We start from the raw sequence: 22,625 nt of genomic DNA, 5'->3' as shown, positions 1-22,625 counted from the left end.
GAGATTATGAGGTTAGGCAGTTGACAGATGTGTGTGTATGAATATGAAACATTTGGGCACAAAGAAAATTCTCATTTTAACACTTCAAAAAAAGGCGGAGTAATCTTTTTGTTCACCGATTACCCAGAGACCGGAATTATTGAGGCATTTTTGAACTGTCATTGGGAGTTCTCATTTATCGACTTCCGATACACGGTATCGATACAACATAGAACACAAAATATTCAAAAGTTATAATAGTTAATGGATATTTCTGTCGTCACATTCCTTCAACCAGAAATGTCACTGTTGACAGCTGACATATCAAAACAAATCCAGATCCAATTCATAACCAGTTACCACAAACCGGATAATCCTTCCGGTCTTTCTGCATAACTTAGGCGGTTATCAGTTATCACACCGTTTCCGCAAACCATGATCACTAGGCGGGCGGCACTGAAAGCTTCGTTGGTGGTGGTAGCATCCACCGCCACCACCGCTCAGTCGCCGCCGCGCTATCTTACACGGCGCACGCGCCTGTTGCAACCTATGAACGCGCTTTAGAGGTTGCCAGCAGACAACGGTTGGAAATTTAAACGAAGCGAATTAAAATTCGAGTTCGTAATTCCATTTTTGGAACGCGTGTGTAGCTTTTGTGTTTTGGTGGTGAATTTTAATTAAAGGTAAGTTTCAGTACCTTTTTGAAATAAGACAGCACTTTATAGTTTACTAAGGATCGATCGTTTGCCAGGCAAAGGGAAGCTAAAATAGGGTCATGGCGCTAGTTATCGTCCACTTGACGAAATTTGAATATAAACCTATATTGCTGCATAAATTTGGACTTGTTGCATCCTTCATCTCTTAGCATATAAACGGTATCACAGAATAACTAATAGTGACGGTATTTTGCAAGTATCAAATTAAACATGGAATATATTATGACATGTGCTAATCCGTCAACTGGACGAAGAGCATGGACGGAAACTAGCGCTAGCGCAATGACCCTAATGCTATTAGTATTGCAAACCCAAAAAACTTATGCCGAGTATAGTTCTTTTTAACAACACCAGTTCGTAAAGGCTCTCTTTATTCTTCAAAAACTGATGAGAAAATTGCATTTTATCCACAAGAATGGAAAAGTAATTAGATGCAAATTTCGAGTTGTTTCCCACCGTGAGGAAATGCTGCTCCCCATGTGTGTTGACTTTTATATAATAAGTGATGATTTTGAACGATAAATACTTAATAGCGTTCTTTTAGATTTTATTCGTAATGTTTTACAGGTAGTATATTTTCCGCGCGTTGGTGCGGTGAAAATTTTTGTATTTCACTCGGAAGTAAAGTTTGTTTAACCCTCTTGTCTTAAAACCCTGGCGACGCTCAGATTCCCTTTTTGGCATCTTTCGCTTGCTCGGGTAAAAATTTGGCAGTGCCTCAAAGATGGTAGCACCGTAGTACGTTCCAAAGCTTGACAGTGCACAGTGAATGATTTGTCATATGAACGGTGTTTTTCAGGCGGAATAGACATAAAAGATAAAGGGAAAAGATCGATGGTAGAGCGCAATAGACAAGACTTGTTTAAGTTATGGTCATGATTATTTTCAGATGAAAAAAACGTACCTAGCGAAAAAAAACTTTATTATAGTGTAATAAAAAAACCGGCCAAGTGCGAGTCGGCCTCGCGCACGTAGGGTTCCGTACCATTACGCAAAAATGGCAAAAAAATCACGTTTGTTGTATGGGAGCCCCACTTAAATATTTATTTTTATATGTTTTTAGTATTTGTTGTTATAACGGCAACAGAAATACATCATCTGTGAAAATTTCAACTGTCTAGCTATCACGGTTCATGCGATACAGCCTGGTGATAGACGGACAGACAGACAGATAGTCTTAATAATAGGGTCCCGTTTTTACCCTTTGGGTACGGAACCCTAAAAAATGTGTAAGCAACCTTAACCGCTTTTACTGACCCACTTAAAGTTTTCAAACTTTATTGTCTAACTATTATTATACCGGAATACATTGTTGGATATTCTTTGAATAATCCATGAAGATAAGCAGTTTTCCGATTGCGGCAGCCTACTGACCTATTTCTGTAGCACCCTGTGTCTGTGTCTTGTGATAATAGGTAAATAATAAAGACTATTTTTCAACGCATAATTTTAATGATCGACGCCACGCCATCCTTGTGGATCATGAAAAATAAGATTTAAAAAAAATAAGTGCATTCCCGTTGCCAGAGAGGTTTTGGGATTACAAATCGTTTATTTACCAAATATGTTACAAATTGACATGACAGATTATAGGTACTGAGCAACTTTTACTATGGGACCAACCACGAAATCGCGAAAAAAAATTAGGCTCTTTCATACATTTTGGCTGGTCTATTTTCTATGGGAGGGTAAAATTTTTTTCGCTATTTCGTGGTTGGTTCCATAGTAAAAGTTTCTCAGTATCCCAAAACCTCCCTGGCAACGGGAATGCACTTATTTTTTAGTCAAGCTATATATTAAAACGGGTCACGCACGTATTTTTAAGAGAAATATTACTCGACATGTGTTGCTCCATACCGAGGGGCTTGAACGGGAGCACGCGCGGGCCGCTAACGCGTGCTCTTGTCATCTTCATCGTCTCCAAAAAAGACTTACAAAAATATATGCACTTAGAAATAAAAATTGGAGCGATAACTAGTACCTATATTATAGCAACTCCCTACGATACGGTGTCAAACGAAAATCAAACGCTTCCATCTAGATACAAGGAGCTGATAACCGACTAATGTGACGCCATCAACTACAATAAGGCTGCCTCTCCACTAAGGCCGAGATGAGAGACGTGTTTGTTGATGCCCGCATGTCTCCTCTCATCTTCGGTCATTTCTGACTCATTAAATAAATAAATATTAGGGGACATCTTACACATATCAACCTAAGCCCCAAACTAAGCAAAGCTTGTACTATGGGTGCTAGGCGACGATATACATACTTATGTACATATACGTATAAAACACCCTTACCGGGATTCGAACGCAGGACCATCGGCTTCACAGGCATGGTCACTACCCGCTAGGCCAGACCGGTCGTCAAATTGGAAAAGCAGACTAACAAGAAACGCGACTGTTTATTGGCCAGTCTATATAATCATAATGTCTTCCTTTTTCAATTCTTGAAAGTCATAATAGTGTCTTGTACAATGTAGTCCGCTATTCATTAATTGTTTAAAGTGGCTGCAATTAACAACCAACTAGCTGGAGGAACACAAGAACCGTACAAGTGTACAGTACAGTGCTATACCTACGCCTGCGTCCGTGAGGGACAGAACATACGTAATGCGACAACATGATTGGTCGAGTTTATTTGTAGCCCACCATAAACCATACTAAATTTACGGCGGGAACAAAAAAACTGAGATTGTGACAAGGACAAACAATAATAGCGCTTTCTCTGCTACTCCTACTGAAAGATACATAAGACTTTCCCGTTTGGTCATTTCCCCCCACGGCCCCCACCCCTCATGCCTGATCCAGTTAAATATACTAGATTCATGAGTGCTAATGACTGTGTTTGCGTATACCGTGCAGTTATGTGACGTGGTACCCCTGGAGATGCAGGCGTCCATAAGCTACGGTGACCATCACATCCCAGGCGGGTCATACGGCTTGTTTGCCATCAACGTGGTATTAAAAAATCAGCCAAGTCTGTTTTTGTATTTGTTGTTATAGCGGCAACAGAAATACATCATCATCATCTGGGATAATTTCAGCTGTCTAGCTATCACGGTGAGAAACAGCCTGGTGAAAGACAGACGGACAGACAGACAGACGGACAGTGGAGTCTTAGTAATAGGGTCCTGTTTTTACCCTTTGGGTACGGAACCCTAAGAAATAGTAACAGCTTCTCACCTGTTATCTGGAGACACACGTACAGTTGCCATCGTATATATCGGAGCGGCCGAGGTGTTCAAAAATATCTGAACACGCACTTAAAGCCTTGACAATAGAAGCGTGTTCAGATATTTGTGAGCACCTCGGCCGCTCCGATATATCTGATGGTGACTGTACAGGCGTTAATGTCATGATCGTGATGCGTCCGTCACAAGTCCTTGTAATCAAGTGACTACGAAAGCAATTATTTAATAATCGCCATTAGATAATCGATTGCCTAGTTGTGGCGGCATTCTTTACAATATTGTCACCTGTTTTCCTCGTATTTGCTAATGGGAATCTCCATCCTGTACGGATATTATAAATTGAGTAAATCCACAATAGGCCAAGCAATAAGAAGGTATAGAGGGTATATATCCAGATAAAATTGAGAGCCCTAAATAAACTTTCAAGAGCGGATATCTCAAAAAGTATTCAAGATACCGAAAAACTTGTCTAAATAAAACTTGTAACAAATTAAATTAACTTTCATTTTGTATAAGTGGCCATGTCGCTCATTTCTAATAAGTAAAATTATTACTTATTCTGCAACACGGCCCTGATGGCGAAAATTATTTAATTTCACAAGCTTCTTATTACTTGCATTGTACATATGCATGTATCTAATCTAAGGTCAAATCTTGCAAGTTAAATTTGACCCACTTCCCAACTTCCAATGAAGCTAAAAATTTAATACATATAAAGTCGGATGACAATGGAATATTATGGTACATCGAGCTGATCTGATGATGGAGACAGGAGATGGCCATAGGAACTATGTGATAAAACAACGCAACCTAATTGTAATTGGGGTTTTTAGAATTTTCTCGATGAATATTAGTTGCCTGTGGAAAGAAAAGTACAGTCAGCGATATACATAAAAAGCTGGTAGCTACCGAAAATTAAATTTTTCCAAAAACTTATGTAACATTATATTTAAAATCAATTAATCACCCACCGTGTCTCTTAAATTCAGCTTTTCGTTTTTTGCAATCCGCAAAATTTTTCAACACTATACTTAAAATTATTATGTTAAATATAACAAACCTAATCCAAATTAATGCTATTAAATATTTATTATTCAAAATCATCACTTAAAAATCCATCCTATCCAAGCTAAGCTCAAAATTTGCTTCTTAAAATTACTTTGAAAAAAAAAATGCCAGTTTGCTCACTGGTTTCAAAGAATAAAGAAAGAAAAAGCCTTTCCAAGTGAGTAGTGAAAATGAGTAATGTTTTTTAGCCAATCATTACCTTGTGTAACTTAACCTAACCTAAGAAAAATACAATATCGAGGTTGTACTGTACAGTGGCTCTCAAACCCATAATTGCACAGTGCCCACACAGAAACCCTAGTCCTTGAGAGCGTGCGTCCAGCAAGCTGCGTACGCGCCGGGTCAATATCCGTAACGATATTCCGTGGACGGCGTTATGCAGTAGCCTTATCGTCGTAAGGCTCACCATACAAAATTGTCCTATTTTTAATTTGAACCATATCGTGTAGTAAAATATAATGAATTTCGTTTGTTTGGAAAAACAATGAAACAAAAATGCTACTTTATTCGGTTTATGAAATGTTCGAATTGAAACGGAGTGTACACTGTAAATAATAATAAATAAATAAATATTATAGGACATTCTTACACAGATTGACTAAGTCCCACGGTAAGCCCAAGGAGGCTTGTGTTATGGGTACTCAGACAACGATATACATAATATATAAATACTTAAATACTTACATAGAAAACACCCATGACTCAGGATCAAATATCTGTGCTCATCACACAAATAAATGCCCTTACCGGGATTCGAACCCAGGACCATCGGCTTCATAGGCAGGGTCACTACCCACTACGCCAGACCGTCGTCGTAACAACTGTAATGCACATTGTGCCTTACAAGGTAAAAGTGTTCTTAGGGGGCCTAGCAAAAATTATAAGCGTACGAGGATATCGATAAATACCAATCGAAAAATAAAAATTACTAATTACCACCACTAGTTCATAGCTATAGTGAACCATATTATTACTAATAAAAGGTTGTTATTTTTCTTTTTAGTAATTAGTGAGTTCTGGTTATCACCTGACGAAATGTATCAAGATGACAGGTGCAATGAAAAGTGACGTAATTTCTATGAATTATTTGAGTATCCTTTGGAGTTTTCTATAAATGATTGACACGCTAGGCCCCCTGAAAAGAATTAGGTGAAAGGCAAAAAAGACATGCAACCAGAACTGACTTGAGAAGACAGTTGCAATGACTAAAGTCGCGTTTATTGACGGATGGTCAGCTGGCGCAGGTAACGCATTGGACCGGCAATCCAAGGATGTGGGTTCGAGTCTCACGTTGACCAGAGTTGTGATCATCGTTGATTTTTTCATTGTGATTGACATCGGTATATACAATTTATAGACTGTAGAAGACTTTGGAAAGTAAATATAACGCTTGCCACTAGGACGCGATGTTCGATTTTAATGACTCATTCCCCCGTAAAACTATCCAATTACTGTGTTTACCAGCATATAATTAACTGTGATTAGTTTTTACCAGGCGTCAGGCCACAGATGAAGATAATTTGATATTCAGCGCTAAGTCTGACTTGCGTTGCGTGGCAATTGTTTTGTATTAAAAAAAAACCGGCCAAGTGCGAGTCGGACTCGCGCACCGAGGGTTCCGTACTTTTTAGTATTTGTTGTTATAGCGGCAACTGAAATACATCATCTGTGAAAATTTCAACTGCCTAGCTATCACGGTTCATGAGATACAGCCTAATGATAGACAGACGGACAGACGGACAGACGGCCAGACGGACAGCGGAGTCTTAGTAATAGGGTCCCGTTTTTACCCTTTGGGTACGGAACCCTAATAAACTCAATTAAATTACTTAACCACAAGGCTTTAATTTAATGTAAACTGACAGTAAACGCGAAAACCAATTACAGTCATGACTTGATTTCATTTGAAAAAAAAAATACATCAAATTATCTTTATTTGATTATTAGATCAACATTTTTTTCCATAGTTCTATTAGCTTAATGTGTTTTGTTTTTCTACGATTAAACCTGTTACCTAGTTTGTAGAAACTAAAATAATTTAAAATGTCACCATTTGACCTGCATGATAAACATGCTTAGTAAAAAAAAAATATCAGACACAAAAGTAGTAAAATTAAAAATGTATTAATTTAAAGAACATACAGTTGCATAAAACCATCCTCTCCTTTCACTGCCTGAACCAGTTCGCGTGAAGTTCAGGGTCGCAAGCGCATTCATTGTTCTTATAGTTTTAGCAGTAGACTAGACTAAGTCCTATTTTGAACCGTATTCACCGGACATATGGTCTAAAATCAATAAACCAACAATGAACGACCACCTATTACGAGTATGTGCGAGTATGTATTCTTGATAGGTATTTTAAACCAGAGCTCGGAACCGGTTTTTTTAAATCCCAAAATAGCCCAATATTATTAACTATTTTATGCTCTAGGACTGAATCATGTATTTAGGTAACAACTTCGTATTGTCCCATTAAAAATGAAATAATAAACCAAAGAACGAAAAAGAACGTAATAATACCGGTATTTTTTGTATGAAGAAATACCGGTTCCGAGCCTTGTTTTAAACATAAATACAACACAACATAACATAAGTACAATAAATAATAATAAATAAATATTATAGGACATTCTTACAGATTGACTAAGTCCAACAGTAAGAAACAGTAATTATTTTTTGTATGTGGGTATTTTTGCACTTTGTACTTTTTTCTCAGTCACCCGTTGACCACGAACGCTGTAAAGGGTTCGAAACGTCGGGATGTATTATATGTATTGTAATCCGTTTTCATAGTTTGATTCCAACAGTAAGTTCAAGAAGGCTTGTAGATACGGTATTTCAACTGTGGTTACTCATAGAGTAGGTATGTACGTCTGAATGTCTGCTAAATTAAACCAGTTTTACGTTTGACAGTACTGGCTTCCCTCGAATGCTTGTGTTGTAGGTACTCAGACAACGATATATTATATAAATATATACGTAAAAGATATATACATACTTAAATACATAGAAAATACATACACACACATACATACACATACATAGACTCAGAAACAAATATTTGTGCGCATCAGACAAATAAATGCCCTTACCGGTATTCGAACCCATGAATGGGCGTCATAGGCCCCTGCCTATGAAGTCAATGGCCCTGACCCTTTACTACCCACTAGGCTAGACCGGTCTATCAACACCGGCATATAACATGTTAATTTAATAAAAAACCGTACTTGATTATGTTTCTTTTTTTGTGCTAAGCCGAAACCTGATATGGTATGTTATATTTTTTTTATTTGAATTATTAACTATACGCCAGGAAATGAATGCTCAAAAAAAGTTATACTTAGAACACAATTTTTGACTTCGTAACTTTGTTTGGACTAGTTAGGTGAGCTGAGCATAGCAAAAGTCCGCGGCCGTAGCCCTTGAGCCGGCTCCTAATAATCAATTCGCAACACGCCGCTGGAGACCCTGTATTAGAGTTATGTACTAAGAAATTTAAGGAAGTACCTACTTTTAAAATTCATCCCTAAGGATGACATTCCACCACCACTTCCAATTTATTTGTCCAATGTGTATTGCGTCTCATTCTCTCACTAAGCAAAATTGGACATAAGTAGCCAGCTTTAAACACATTGAGAGGGCTCAGTTTTTAAGTCGAAGTGACACAGTTTCTCGAGTATGAAACTTACAAACTATCAAGTTGGTAAGTAAATTTATACGGCTTATAAATCACGCGGTTTATGAGTCAGAATTATATCAATACCATTCTGAACACGTGGCAACTAAACCGGTAGGTTTTTGACAATACTGACCCTATAAATAATGGAGGCCGATTCTGTTAACAATTTGATATAGTTTTCATCTTATTGATACAAACTTGAGGCGGCGTAGTTTTTTTTAGTAAATATTGCGACATAACAGTAACAAAGAATAGAATTAAATGTAAAATAACATAAGACAATGGCAACTAATTATATCTATAATAATAATATACAGATTATGAGAGTAGTGGATCGATGGAGGATGCATTTTGAGCTAAGATGTTTTTTTTCTTCTAAAAAATCGGCTATTAAGTAGTAGGCTTTATTTATTAGTAGTTGTTTAAATTTATTAACAAATATGTTGTATTTCATTTGCCCTCGCACCTGTTTACGTCCAACCAAAATTGCCACCGTCAGACTGATGCTGATGAGTCAAGTTCGTATAATTTGTTTTTAAACCAAATCAAAATTTTTGAACAGAATCGACCTACGGTCAATAAAGATTGATATATGTGCATTTAGCCATGTTTATTTTATAGCTTGTTCCGTGATTAGGCATGTACAGAGGTTTATGCAAATTATTGTGTTATTTAGTGAACTGTATGTGTTGAGCGTAGACTGTTTTTCTTGAAGCTCGTACGCCGAAGACTGGAACGCGCTGGCCGAAGTGAAGCTACCGCTGCCAATTACCTCAGAAATACCACCACCATGTTACCGGGTTAGTGTGAGGGTTAGTAAGAACACTTATTTTAGGGTTAATAAGATGTTAAGTGTAGAGGTGTTGACGAGGCTAGGTTGGGCAGTCATATTTATATGAGAGCGCGACCGCGCCCCGCCCACTGTGTCACGTGGGTGTGTTGTGCAGAGTCAGTATCCATTTATTGGCCAATCAGCTTACGCTATTTTACAAAGTTAGGGAATAGGTAATATTTATTGTGGGACATTGATTCTTATAACTATGCACGAAATATAAAAATAAAACATAAACACACAATGATTAAAAGACATAGAAAGTTACACAATAATAAAACACAAAATTAGAGAATCACAAAACGTACAATAAAAATATCTTAAAAGCTATATACGACAGTATGAATAATAGATGAACCTAACCTTTTTAATTGGATATAACAATGGTGAAGTTTACAATGTAACATGTATTTATTGTATTGTATTGTATCATTTATTTCAGACAAGTAGTCCACAGTATATACATAACTTAATTACAAATATCATTAAAAATAGATAAATAATAATTAATCAAAAATTCATTAAAACAACACACACTAAGTCAAATGAATTAAATTAACACAGACCATAACAAAAACAATATTAAATTATTATAAAATTCAAAAATTCAGCATTCACATTATATCTTAGGTACAAATAAAACATTTAAAAATGAAATTATATAAAGTAGTTATGTCAAGATTATAATATTTAAGCATGTCCTGGATAATTCTGAAATTTTGAAAATTAAAATAGTGTAAAATATTAATTCAAAATCTTAATTTAAACAAAACTATGTTATGCAATCCGGGAGTGGCGGGGCGGGAGCGGGGGGGTTAGTGCTTCTAAATTACCTTCTTCGAAGTTCTAGATCTAAATCTTTTTTGTAGACAATTTTACGCAGATTATGTATGTAAAAGAACATTTTTTTGCTACGGGCCGCCGTTTACGAGTTATTTACGAAGAATTATAAAAAGGGACCTTTAAACCTACAATAGAAATTCATAAATTGACGTTTATTATATTATAAATATTATATTTGTCGTTCCAGCTGCAATATATTCAGTTACCATCATACAAAGGCTATGAAAAATTATAACGGAATGTAAGTAAAAACTTGATATATGTACTTTTCTTCTCCGTGATTCTCAGTAGAAATATCATAAAAATATCCATACAAATGGCATTTGCTTAATTTACTCAAAATATAAATAAGGCTGCAAAGTAAGGCGAGTGAGGCTAGTCAAATCTATGCTACTTTAAATAAATGAATTTACAGTCAAGGACATAAATATACACATTCCCAAAGTTTCAAAAATATGTGTACGCTCTTACACCTTAGACAATAAAGTCGTGTTCACATATTTTTGAGCCATTTGTCTGGATCGTTATTTTTGCCTTCGACTGTACCTATTTTATGCGTTCATTTATTTATTTATGCGATACCTTGTAGTTATGTTATTTCAAATGCAAAACGAAGGCTGCTTATAAATCAGAATAATTACTGACAATACTTTGTAGGTAGTAGGAAATACGGATAATTATCAGTCATGCACCTAGGTGACCAGGCAAATAGTTTATATTATAATCGATCGTTTATCTTAGAAGTACAGATTACGAACTAAACTTGAATTACAGGGTTCCGCATTATTATTGCTCTACCTATTGCCTAAGTAATAAATAAAATTTTAGGGCATAAACTCAGGCGCACCATACATGAGCTGAATGGTGTGTTGTATCCATTATTAAATATAAATAAATAAATATTTGGGGACAACTCATTATTACTACATGATAACAAATATTTTTTAGGGTTCCGTACCCAAAGGGTAAAAACGGGACCGTATTACTAAGACTCCACTGTCCGTCTGTCTGTCACCAAGCTGTATCACATGAACTGTGATAGCTAGACAGCTGAAATTTTCACAGATGATGTATTTCTGTTGCCGCTATAACAACAAATACTAAAAAGTACGGAACCCTCGGTGCGCGAGTCCGACTCGCATTTGTCCGGTTTTGTTTATATCTTTAGTTGATTCTGGATTGGTTAGGTATAAATCTTGTAAATGTTTCGGAAGGCTGTTTAATATTTTTGGAGCTAGTAAATAAAAGTATCACAAACTGGATTTATTGATTCCCTAATATAAAACTGGTCCAGCAATTATTTTATGTAGTGAACTTTAAAAAACAAGAAAAAATGCGGATCAATCTGATTTGTACTTAATTATTAACCAGCTTACATAATCGCGGTCCTAGATAGATAGATTAATTATATCATTGACTGTGTGATGTGACGCTTACCTAAGGTCCTAGTGTTGCAAATCGCTAATGCCAACACACAATGTTGACCTCATGAATCAAAGCTAAACGATAATTTGTCTGTCTGTCCGTTGTTCGCCTTCACACCTAGCCAGCATTCGCACAAACGGTGTAGGTATTGCATAGGGTTGTTGACACATGTTGAATTTTATAACTAAATCTGGGCTAAAAATGGGCAATTTATAACAATAAATTGGAAACTAAAAAAATATATGGAAATAATTAAAAAATATAAGACCTCAGATTCAATTTTTTTTAACTTCAAAATAGGAAAAAAATAATGGTACCATTCGACTCCTTACATATTATTTTAAAAAATATTGTAGAGCAACAATAAACATAAACGCAATATTTCACCGACAAAATCGCAATTTCCTTGTTTTCCATCATAGAGTAACTTATACTAGAGCGGTACTGTCATAGTAAATTTTGTAACCCCAGTAAATTCACTGCCATCTGTCGACACACATACGATAGAATGTATTTAAATATTTTTTTTATTTGCATTAATTATTTTTATGATTTTGACCCATGTTCTTTCACTGATATGCGTTAAAATTGTTAAATAACAAACGAAACCGTCAACGCCATCTATACGACTGTAGGCCAAAGCTAGTAGCGCCCTCTGAACGAGAATCAAATTTTCTTGATTTTTGAGGCACGTTTTTTCCTTAGACTGTATCCATCTATTACGGAGTTATATCTATCTTTGTTTTCCATACATCGAAACGGCTTCTAAGCAATAGCGACGTTACATGCTGACGTCACGATGTATTGCCTTTTCTTAGAAGCGTTTCGTCAGTAAAGTGCGGGTGCCAGACCATCATTCGTGACTTTTGTATTGCTTTACAGACCAGGTCGCATATAGACATTTGATCCTCAAAACAAACCTGATCGACTGATGCCATTAATAAAAATTTGTCAAATACCCTATTGTCACATTGAAAAACTTTGATTTGGGCCATGGTAAGTACTTTGTTTGAACAAGCCTATATTTTTTTAGGAATATCAGTAGAAAAATTATGTTATTTTTATTCAAAGTCGCCGTCTCTTTCGACCCTCCTTTCGATACAAGAAAAAAAATAGTCCCATTTCTTCATTATTTTCTATGGATAACAAAATGGACGCTACGAGAAATGTGTGGTTAAATTTGGGACACTTGAACCCCTCTAGTGTAAATTTCATTAAATAGCGTGACGAGCGTTCGCGTTTGTTATGTCTATTTTAGTAGGTATGGGATTTAGAACACCGCCCTAAGCGGGATGATTTAGAAACTCAAAAGCCCATACAAAATGACACTTAACGCAAACGCGTACGTCAAATTACGCTATCGAATGAAATTTACACTAGGAGTACAGTCGCCATCAGATATATGACTATATATCGGAGCGGCCGAGAGACTCAAAAATATCTGAACACGCACCTAGCGCCATGACAATATAGGCGTGTTCAGATATTTGTGAGCACCTTGGCTGCTCCGATATATCTGATGGCGACTGTACAGCTATCCAAAAAATACCAAATTTTGGTGTACTTTTTTCCGTAAATGACCCACAAATAGCTGTTGGAAATGTTGAGGAAGTTTACGATACCTTCCGCTAGTGTAAGCCATCGTAATGTTTCCCAGCAGCACTATATATAACGACCTCGGTTCGATATTAAATCGAGTTTGAATAGGAAATAATGTCTTTTGTTTCAAGTTAATTGACGTTTAGTTTAGACACTTATTGATTGACAGGGACATGATTATATTGACTGTCATACGACAAAAAGAAAGAAACTAGTGGATGGTATTATGTCGTGATGATAAATGGCAATGAGGCGGGCCATGTAATGGCAAATATAAAAATCTGATTTTTTTAGCAATTATGTGTAATAGTTTCATATTTCGGTATGTTTATATTGTTTATCTTCAACATTTATTCAGCGAATTATGTTTTTAGGACTTTGTAGTCAACTAGAAATCCTTATAATTTCGCTATGTCCGTCTGTCTGCCTGTCAGTTTATCCATTCGTTATTCCACATCTTAGCTCAGTGATCGTCAGTACTAATTTTCACTTTAAATCGAGTTGATTTTTTACGAGTAATGTAAATTACATCATTCGGATCTGCGAAAAGTGAAAATTTCAATTCCGGGCCTCTTTAACAAAAAGTTCACATTCCTATTAATATACTTTAATTATTTTAATCGTAAGACATACAGGGTGTCCTTAGCCATTCGACAAAGCCGAAATGTGCATATGCATTAGGGTATTTAGATTCAGTATACAAAGTATCATAACAACCGGTGTAGCGGTTACGAAGAAATTAACAAATTACGATTTTTTACTTTGGAGCAGCCTGTATGTGTTAATAGCTCCTGAGGTAATAAATAGTATAAAACCTTTTTCGACCTTATTGATTATCTTTTTTACTTATGACCATGGAGACTATATAAAGGAGCCAAATCTCTATGTATGAAAAGTGTCCATCAAAAAACAGTAATTAGGCGGCGCCACCATACACCGAAGTACTACCAAAAACAACCTACGTAATTTGGTCGGGTTATTTGTTGCCTTATATGGTTCATGTTATACTCATGTCCCAGAGCCTAACTAGCGCCACCGGAGAGGTTAGGAACTATTATTTAAAGCTGAAAGCGGTCACTTTTGCAACGATTCTGCCATAAGAGATTGGCATCCTTTCTATACCATCCATACTTATGACATTAAATAATACGATTCTGACTTTTGACAAATGTCATCATTGCCGCACATTTTCGAACAAATTGTCAAAAACACTGCCAATGATACAGTATGTTTCTTTTTGTTGTCGATCATTGGAATTAATTTTTGTTTGAAAATTATCTTTGGTTCTAATTTAAAAAATATTAACGTTAAAGCATTCCTGAGAAGTAACCTTACGTGGGATTTCAGGGTTTGTCCACTGGCTAAGGTCACCCAGTATATATATGTATATATATATATATATATATATATATATATATATATATATATATACAGACATTTGCATTCATGTATTTTTAATAACTAGACGGATAACACGCACATAATTTTAATGTCAGTAATAAAGCTCGCACTAGCCATACATGACTTATCGTATAATCAAGTTAGTCCTCGCCCACCGCCTCATGACATAATATATCGTGACAAGATCGCGCGATAGCCGGTCGCATGACATGATGTTGCCACGACACGACTTCGACAGAGGATTAGCTTATGATAACAATAAGTACAGATATGTACATCCCTATAGCTGGGGAGCCGGCGATGCTAAATGTGTAGTTACTCGAGCGTCGTAGTGACTATAATATTGGAATCGAAAGATTAGATGATAGGAAGAAAAAAAAAGGTTAAGTTCCCCTCTGAGTTGGAAGGTCAGATGGCAGTCGCTTTCGTAGAAACTAGTGCCCACGTCAATTCTTGGGATTGGTTGCCAAGCGGACCCCAGGCTCCCATGAGCCAAGGCAAAATGTGGGACAACGAGAGGAAGATAATGCTGGCATTCAATTTTTTCTAATTTTTTATTCAAATTTCAGAATCAATTATACAAACAAATACTACACGTGATTACATAAAGAATATTGACCAGGTTTGATTCCCGGTTATGTATGAGAGTTAAAAAAAAAGTTTGAATGTCATTATTATTAAATCTAAAATCGACGCCATGGTTCCTAAGAACAGATTTCGCTATCTCTCATAGTTTCTGACTTCTCCATACTGACCCATTTGGATTAATCATCCTGTATATTACTCAACATTAATCAATTAAATTCCTTTCATGATTTTGCGTACAACAACGAACGAAACTCGTAGCACCGCGTACAACCAATTATCGCCAACAATGCTAGTTATATCATCTTTGCATTCTGGGCTATCATCAAATAACCGTGTCAAGGTCGCAGCGGCCGTGCGTTGAGGTGACTCAGCTAATTAGACAGCCTGTCAAAATGTCTGAAACCAGTCAAATTGGTACCATAGTACCAATGTCAAAACCAAACCCCAAACAATTGGAAGATAATTTATTTAGATTTCCTTTTTCTTTTTGAGCTCTAGAAAGTTATACAAAACTTCTCGCTTTATTTTGTACCTATTACAATTTTTTGCAACAAATATTAATACCAGACATAGACGTTTTTTTTAATGTGAGCGTAACTTCGATTGTATGAAAGCGGCTTTTTCCGGCGGCCTCGTGTGACTCTTATGTTAAATAATTTATTTTCATTATAGTCCGATTTCCCATTTAGTGCGGCTTCTTAGCTTAGCCTCAGCTATGGTCCCATCCGACAGAAAGCACGACACCTGGCATGCGTATAGCTTGTAGGTTTATAAGAATAAATTGAAGTAGAAACACGCCGAGAAATTATTGTTTACCTCCCTCCCCCCACTTTTATATCCCCATTTTTAGTTCTTATAAATTTTCATGAAAACTGTAAAAGCTACAATAAAAATTTTGAGAATTATAATCTTCATAAAATTATCTACAATATTGCCTTGAGAAATATATTGTTACGATTTACAGTTTTCAAATTATGCTTAATTTATCCTTATGATATTTGCGTCCGACGACTAGTGGGGCAAGTAAGTGCAGTGAGTGAGTTTTTCTATGCTCTTTTGTCTCAGGGGATGCCGCGTGGCATTTTCGTATAATTTAAGAACGAGGAATTCATTTTTGAAATTATTGTTATAACTTTTCATACAAAAAAAAACTGATTTTTGCACAAAAAATGAAAATATATGACAATTATGGTCTCTACAATCACAGTGCGGCAATTTGCACTAAATAAAAAATTGGACGATTTAGCCCATTTATTTCTTATTCTTAAAACTATCACTTCGATTCGAAGTAGACACTCGTCCATTTTTTTGTGAAAAAATAATAACCTGTAGCGCGTGGCGGTGACGATTTTTATACAATGGCCAAGGTCAAATATTAAAAATGTTTAAAAAAACACACTGAATTTGGCAGTTTAATTACACAATTAGTACAAATTTGTCGTGTTTTTTTATGCAAACTTTCACAATCGCAAATATTATAAGGAAAAATTAAGCACAATTTCAAAACTATAAGTTTTAACAATACACTTCCAAAGACAATAAGTATTGTACAGAATTTTATAAAGAATATACTTCTAGGCATTTTTATTATAGCTTTCAGTTTTCATGTAAATTTATAACAACTAAAATAGGGATATGAAAGTGGGGGGAAGGGAGGGAAACAATAACTTCGCGGCGTGTTTCTACTTCAATTTATTCTTATACACCTAAAAGCTTCCATGCCAATTTTCGTGATTTCTGTCGGATGGGAATGGTCGATTTAGTATGGAGGTAAGGACCTGCATACTAAATCGAGCTAAGGTGCCGCACTAATTCCTATGAATCTCTTTACATTTCATTCTTCCTCGCACTTGCTATTTTTGAACTACTCAGAATAGCACCTAGCACCTAAATGGTCGCGTACTGTGCGGTTTAAGAGGAATTTCCTCCCGCGTACGCTTCGGCTGTGGAATGAGCTCCCTGCCGAGGTTTTCCCGAGGGGCTACAGTATGGGGTTCTTCAAAAAAGGAGTGTACAGGTTTTTAAAGGGTCGGCAACGCGCGTGTAATATCTCTGGTGTTGCAGGCGTCCATAGGCTACGGTAACTGCTTACCATCAGGCGGGCCGTATGCTTGATTGCCACCGACGTGGTATAAAAAAAAAAAAAAAAAAAAATAATATTCATTGAGGTGAGTGACGCTCATAAGGATACATGTATGTCAGCAACGTCAGATGCCACATAGCTGTATAATGTGATCGTCAACCTTGGTGAACCCACGTACCTGCGGTCGGCGGTCTGACCTGTTTCATACGGCTTGCTGCGTTAATACACTCAAGAACAATGAAAATGGCTCATTATGTTTTAAAAATTCATCTTTATTTCAAACTAGCGAACTGCCCTGGCTTCGCACGGGTGCAATGCTGATGATATACATATAAACCTTCCTCTTGAATCATTCTATCTAGTAAAAACCGCATCAAAATCCGTTGCGTAGTTTTAAAGATCTAAGCATACATAGGGTCAGAGATCTAAGCATGCATAGGGTTAGACAGACAGAGGAAAGCGACTTTGTTGACTATGTTATGATAACTCTAAGAGTCTTCCTAAATAAGACATATAAAAAACGCCAGATTTTTTCAAGGATTAATATGCGATATTATATTCCAGACAGTACCTAGCACTGACTCGTTCCAATAATAGGTTCCTAGTAAAAACCGCATCAAAATCCGTTGCGTAGTTTTAAAGATCTAAGCATACATAGGGTCAGAGATCTAAGCATGCATAGGGTTAGACAGACAGAGGAAAGCGACTTTGTTGACTATGTTATGATAACTCTAAGTCTTCCTAAATAACATATAAAAAACGCCAGATTTTTTCAAGGATTATGCGATATTATATTCCAGACAGTACCTAGCACTGACTCGTTCCAATAATAGGCATTTAATCAAGCCAATTACACGCTCCAACAACAATCATAGAGTAAACCACCAGAACAGAGCGTTCACCACTTTTTGCCTTTTTTCATACCCCAGTTAAACCAAGCCGTAACCGTCACAGAGAATAACTTCAGACAATCCATTTACATATTCATATAAAAAATAATATAGAAATTATAAAGATGACAAAAAAGTTGAAGTTCGAGCGAGGACGAGTGTCTTTTATATTATAGGTTATGTTTTGTGTTCCGTCAGTATTTGTTTTGTGTTTCAGAGAGTGCAGTTGGTTTTGGTTTAAGAAGGTTAGTCTGTGCTCATTATTATTTTTTCGCTATTACAAATTATTAGGGTATATTAAAGTGTGGGTGCTCCCGTCGTTACAAACTGTTCAATTTTAGTTCGCTCCCCAGGTAGCATTTATACGTCATTATGACGTCCGTTATGTCATTATGATCTATAAATGACGTCACTTGTACGTCTCTGACGTCACTTTGCTACCTGGGTCATATCGATGCAATATTTCAAATACAAACGGATTGTTTATCTTATCCGATTCGCCTCTACCTTTAACACACCATAAGCTCCACATTCATTTGCATATCCTGTCAACAAATCAAATGCCATTAATTATCTACAAAGCAATAATTATTGCGTTGCCAAGTCACGACATCAATTACAATAAAAACCATGAAATTCAGAAGTAGGAAGTGATATTTATAGTGTAATCATAGCAGGGCCGTGAGAGCTCAGCCGCGACATCGCAAGTTCAAGGAGTAACCTTACTGTTATAAGACAAACAAATTCTTAAGAGTCCCCAGCATATACTCGGTTCTCCATACAAATGTAGTTACGCTCTTATTTTAAAACAACTAGCTATAGATTGCTCTGAAACCTGTCCTGTAATAAGTTTATGTAGCTTCAGATACCATAGTAAAAATAAATACAGCGAATTTCAGTTTTTCATACAAAACTTGTTTTTTCTCTATTTTATAAACTGGAGCTATATAGACTAATTGTGGCATTTTCTATAAAAAGGGACCTTATTGTCGATGTCGCTTACGCCATTTTTAACAATGCTCCGATATAAATACAATGCCGCGCGGCGCTGTGCGGCGTAAGCGCCATTGACAATAAGGTCCCTTTTCATAGAAAATGCCCCAATTATAGGACTAGATATACCTCATGTCATTGTATGTGCAAAGTTTCATTACAATCCGACACGTAGTTTTAAAATGAGAACGAAACTCCGTTTGTACAATGGGTGAAATTCGGTCGAGCTTGCTGGGTACTCTTAAGGTCGATATATGCGCCTACGACGATTTCGTGCGCAATCGTTTGCGCTACGACAACGAAACGCTTTCCGTCTCTCTATCACTCTTACATATTAGTGCGATAGAGAGACAAATAGCGGTTTGTTCAAACCTGCACCAACAAATATCAGGAAAAGCATTCAATTTCTTACCGTATTATCGACTTGATGCTTTTTTAGGGTTCCGTACCCAAAGGTTAAAAACGGGATCCTATTACTAAAACTCCGCTGTCCGTCTGTCTGTCTGTCACCAGGCTGTATCTCATGAACCGCGTGATAGCTATATAGACAGTTGAAATTTTCACAGATGATGTATTTCTGTTGCCGCTATAACAACAAATACTAAAAAGTACGGAACCCTCGGTGCGCGGGTCTGACTTGCACTTGGCCGGTATTTTTACTTTAATTTCAGGAACTGAAGGGTTTTTTTCAATGGTTATTGCCCAAGATATACCTATATGATATACTCATCCGGAAGCACTTCACGGCCAAATCGCCACTTATTGATATTATTTGACATCGTCGAAAGTACAAGTCTCACCCAAGTAATTTTTCCACTTTTATATTTAAAAGATAAAAGTGGAAAAATTACTTGGGTGAGACTTGAACTCACGGCCTCTGGATCGATACTCCAGCGCTCTGCCAACTGAGCCACCAAGACCTCATAAGAGTGATAGAGAGACACAAAGCGATTCGATAGCGAAGCGCAAGCGATTGTCATTGTGACCTTGGCTAGGCCACCTGGGGCCCGTTTATCAAAAGCTTGTAGCTTGTATTACAAGTGGAAGTCCCTTTCTAACAAAAGCAGTCAAAAACAATACACTCCTTTTTTGGGCAGTCGTGTAAAAAGGGACTTCCACTTGTATTACAAGCTACGAGCTTTTGATAAACAGGCCCCTGTGCCCTACGCCCCACTAAAATATTTATTTTATTTTGTTTTTAGTATTTTTTGTTATAGCGGCAACAGAAATACATCATCTGTGAAAATTTTAACTGTCTAGCTATCACGGTTCGTGAGATACAGCCTGGTGACAGACGGACAGACAGACAGACAGCGTCTTAGTAATAGGGTCCCGTTTTTACCCTTTGGTTACGGAACCCTAAAAACAAGCGTAGCGACTTGTGAATCGGACCTGTGTCCTCTAATATACAACGTGACAACACAATAGCGACACGCAACGACAAATGCTTTTAATTATGTCATTGTAGCTTCACATTTGGGTCACTGATGTTGGTGGAATTGTGCTGTTGTTATGGATTGCCTATTTTTTTTATTTGAATTCTTTATTGTCCTGAAAGTTAAGGCACTGACAGGCAACAACCAAATTCAAACAACGCTTAAATACTTCATTGTCAAAAGTAACATTTCTTCAAGCAAAATGTCATATTTTCAGTGACAGAGATCTGTATCGCATAGCTGTGACATTTTATAAGCATTGTTTGAATTGGGCCGTAAGAAGGTATACGGTGGTACGGTCCTGATGTGCCGTCCCGAAACCTAAAATTTCCATTTCTAAAAGTAATGTTTCCTTTGTTTACTTTAAATTTTTCCTGAAATTTCCGAAAACTTCCAACTTTTTGGAAACTTTACACAACTGGATGACTTTTAAATGTATGGTCTTGTATTGTAAATACAATCTTATCATTTTCATACATTTTTAGTGTCCAATTTATTTGACTAAGGTATATCGTACGTTACTGAACTGATGTCAGAACCATATTCTGACAAATAAATACATTTCATTTCATTTCATTTCAAAGTTTCCAAAATTGCGAAATTTCCACATGGAAAACCATATTTCCACTTCTCATATTTTTGTATAGGCATCGAAATTTTCTATTCCTCAAATGAGTTTCCTTTGTTTCGATTGAAATTTTCCTGAAATTCCCGAGTACTTTTCCAACTTGATGATTTGAGATTTTTATTTGATCTTATCATTTTCATATATTTTTAGTATCCAATTTATTCTGTTTACTTGCTTATTTTCTATCTATTTTACTTGATTTTTTAATAAACTTGAAAATACCAAATTACGACAATTATATTATAGCACAGACTACTGTATAATTATAGGTACCTAGCTCATTTACAACTCAACTTGTTAATCTTTATTAAAACACTAATTGCCAGTTAATAGCTAATTAACTTAGTAATCTTTGCGAACACTGAGCCACGGAACAATTAAAAAAACACTTATTACGCTCATAGAGTAACTTATACTAGAGCGGTACTGTCATAGTAAATTTTGTAACCACAGTAAATTCACTGCCATCTATCGACACACTTTAAAACTAAAAATGAAGATTTATAAAAATACGATAAAATGTATTTAAATATGGATAAATGATTTTTTTTTATTTGCATTAATTATTTTTATGATTTTGACCCATGTTCTTTCACTGATATGCGTAAAAATTGTTAAATAACAAACGAAACCGTCAACGACATCTATACGACAGTAGGCCAAAGCTAGTAGCGCCCTCTGATCGAGAGTAAAATTTTCTTGATTTTTGAGGCACGTTTTTTCCTTAGACTGTATCCATCTATTACGGAGTTATATCTATCTTTGTTACGCTTCTTTACAAAGTCTAAGCATAAAATTCGTTACATTTATATGCGATCAGGATTCCGATTCAAATTTAACAACCTGTAAGGCCCTTGTCTCACGAGACTATTCAAATGCTACGCGACTGAAATGCAAACCATGATCGCCTAACTGGTTTCCTACTCGTTTCCGTTTTTTCATCCCTTACTTTTGTATCCTCTTGTATGTAAATAAGTGTGACGTGAATGTATTTCTTTTCTTTTCTTTCTTTCAAAGTAAGATCAAAACCGTAATAAATATTAAAATTAGAATCGGGCTCCAGAAACAACTAACATAGTTCTTATGTAAATATGACTACCAAGTTGACATTTTTACAACTATGTTCGTGACATGGTTAGTAAATAATAAAATGGCTCTTAATTACATGTGAGCAAGGCGAACTTCAAGTCTAGTTAAGTAGCTTTTTATGTAACTAACAGGCCTTGTTTTGTGACTAAGTATCCAATTCACATAACATTCAAATTTACT

At 36.2% G+C, this 22,625-nt stretch overlaps 1 protein-coding gene across 1 annotated transcript in view; it reads left to right on the top strand.

The window, feature by feature from the left end:
• The first annotated feature begins 495 nt into the window (after positions 1-495).
• Positions 496-22,625, top strand: part of LOC134750032 (putative metabolite transport protein HI_1104) — a 397,448-nt gene continuing 375,318 nt past the window's right edge. Inside the window, exon 1 of the mRNA XM_063685112.1 lies at positions 496-662. The gene's annotated coding sequence lies outside the window, so the exon portion shown is untranslated. The remainder of the gene's footprint in view (positions 663-22,625) is intronic.

This window comes from Cydia strobilella, chromosome 19 (genome assembly GCF_947568885.1).
Source record: "Cydia strobilella chromosome 19, ilCydStro3.1, whole genome shotgun sequence".
Classification (NCBI taxonomy): domain Eukaryota; kingdom Metazoa; phylum Arthropoda; class Insecta; order Lepidoptera; family Tortricidae; genus Cydia; species Cydia strobilella.
This window is presented reverse-complemented; position numbering and strand designations above follow the sequence as displayed.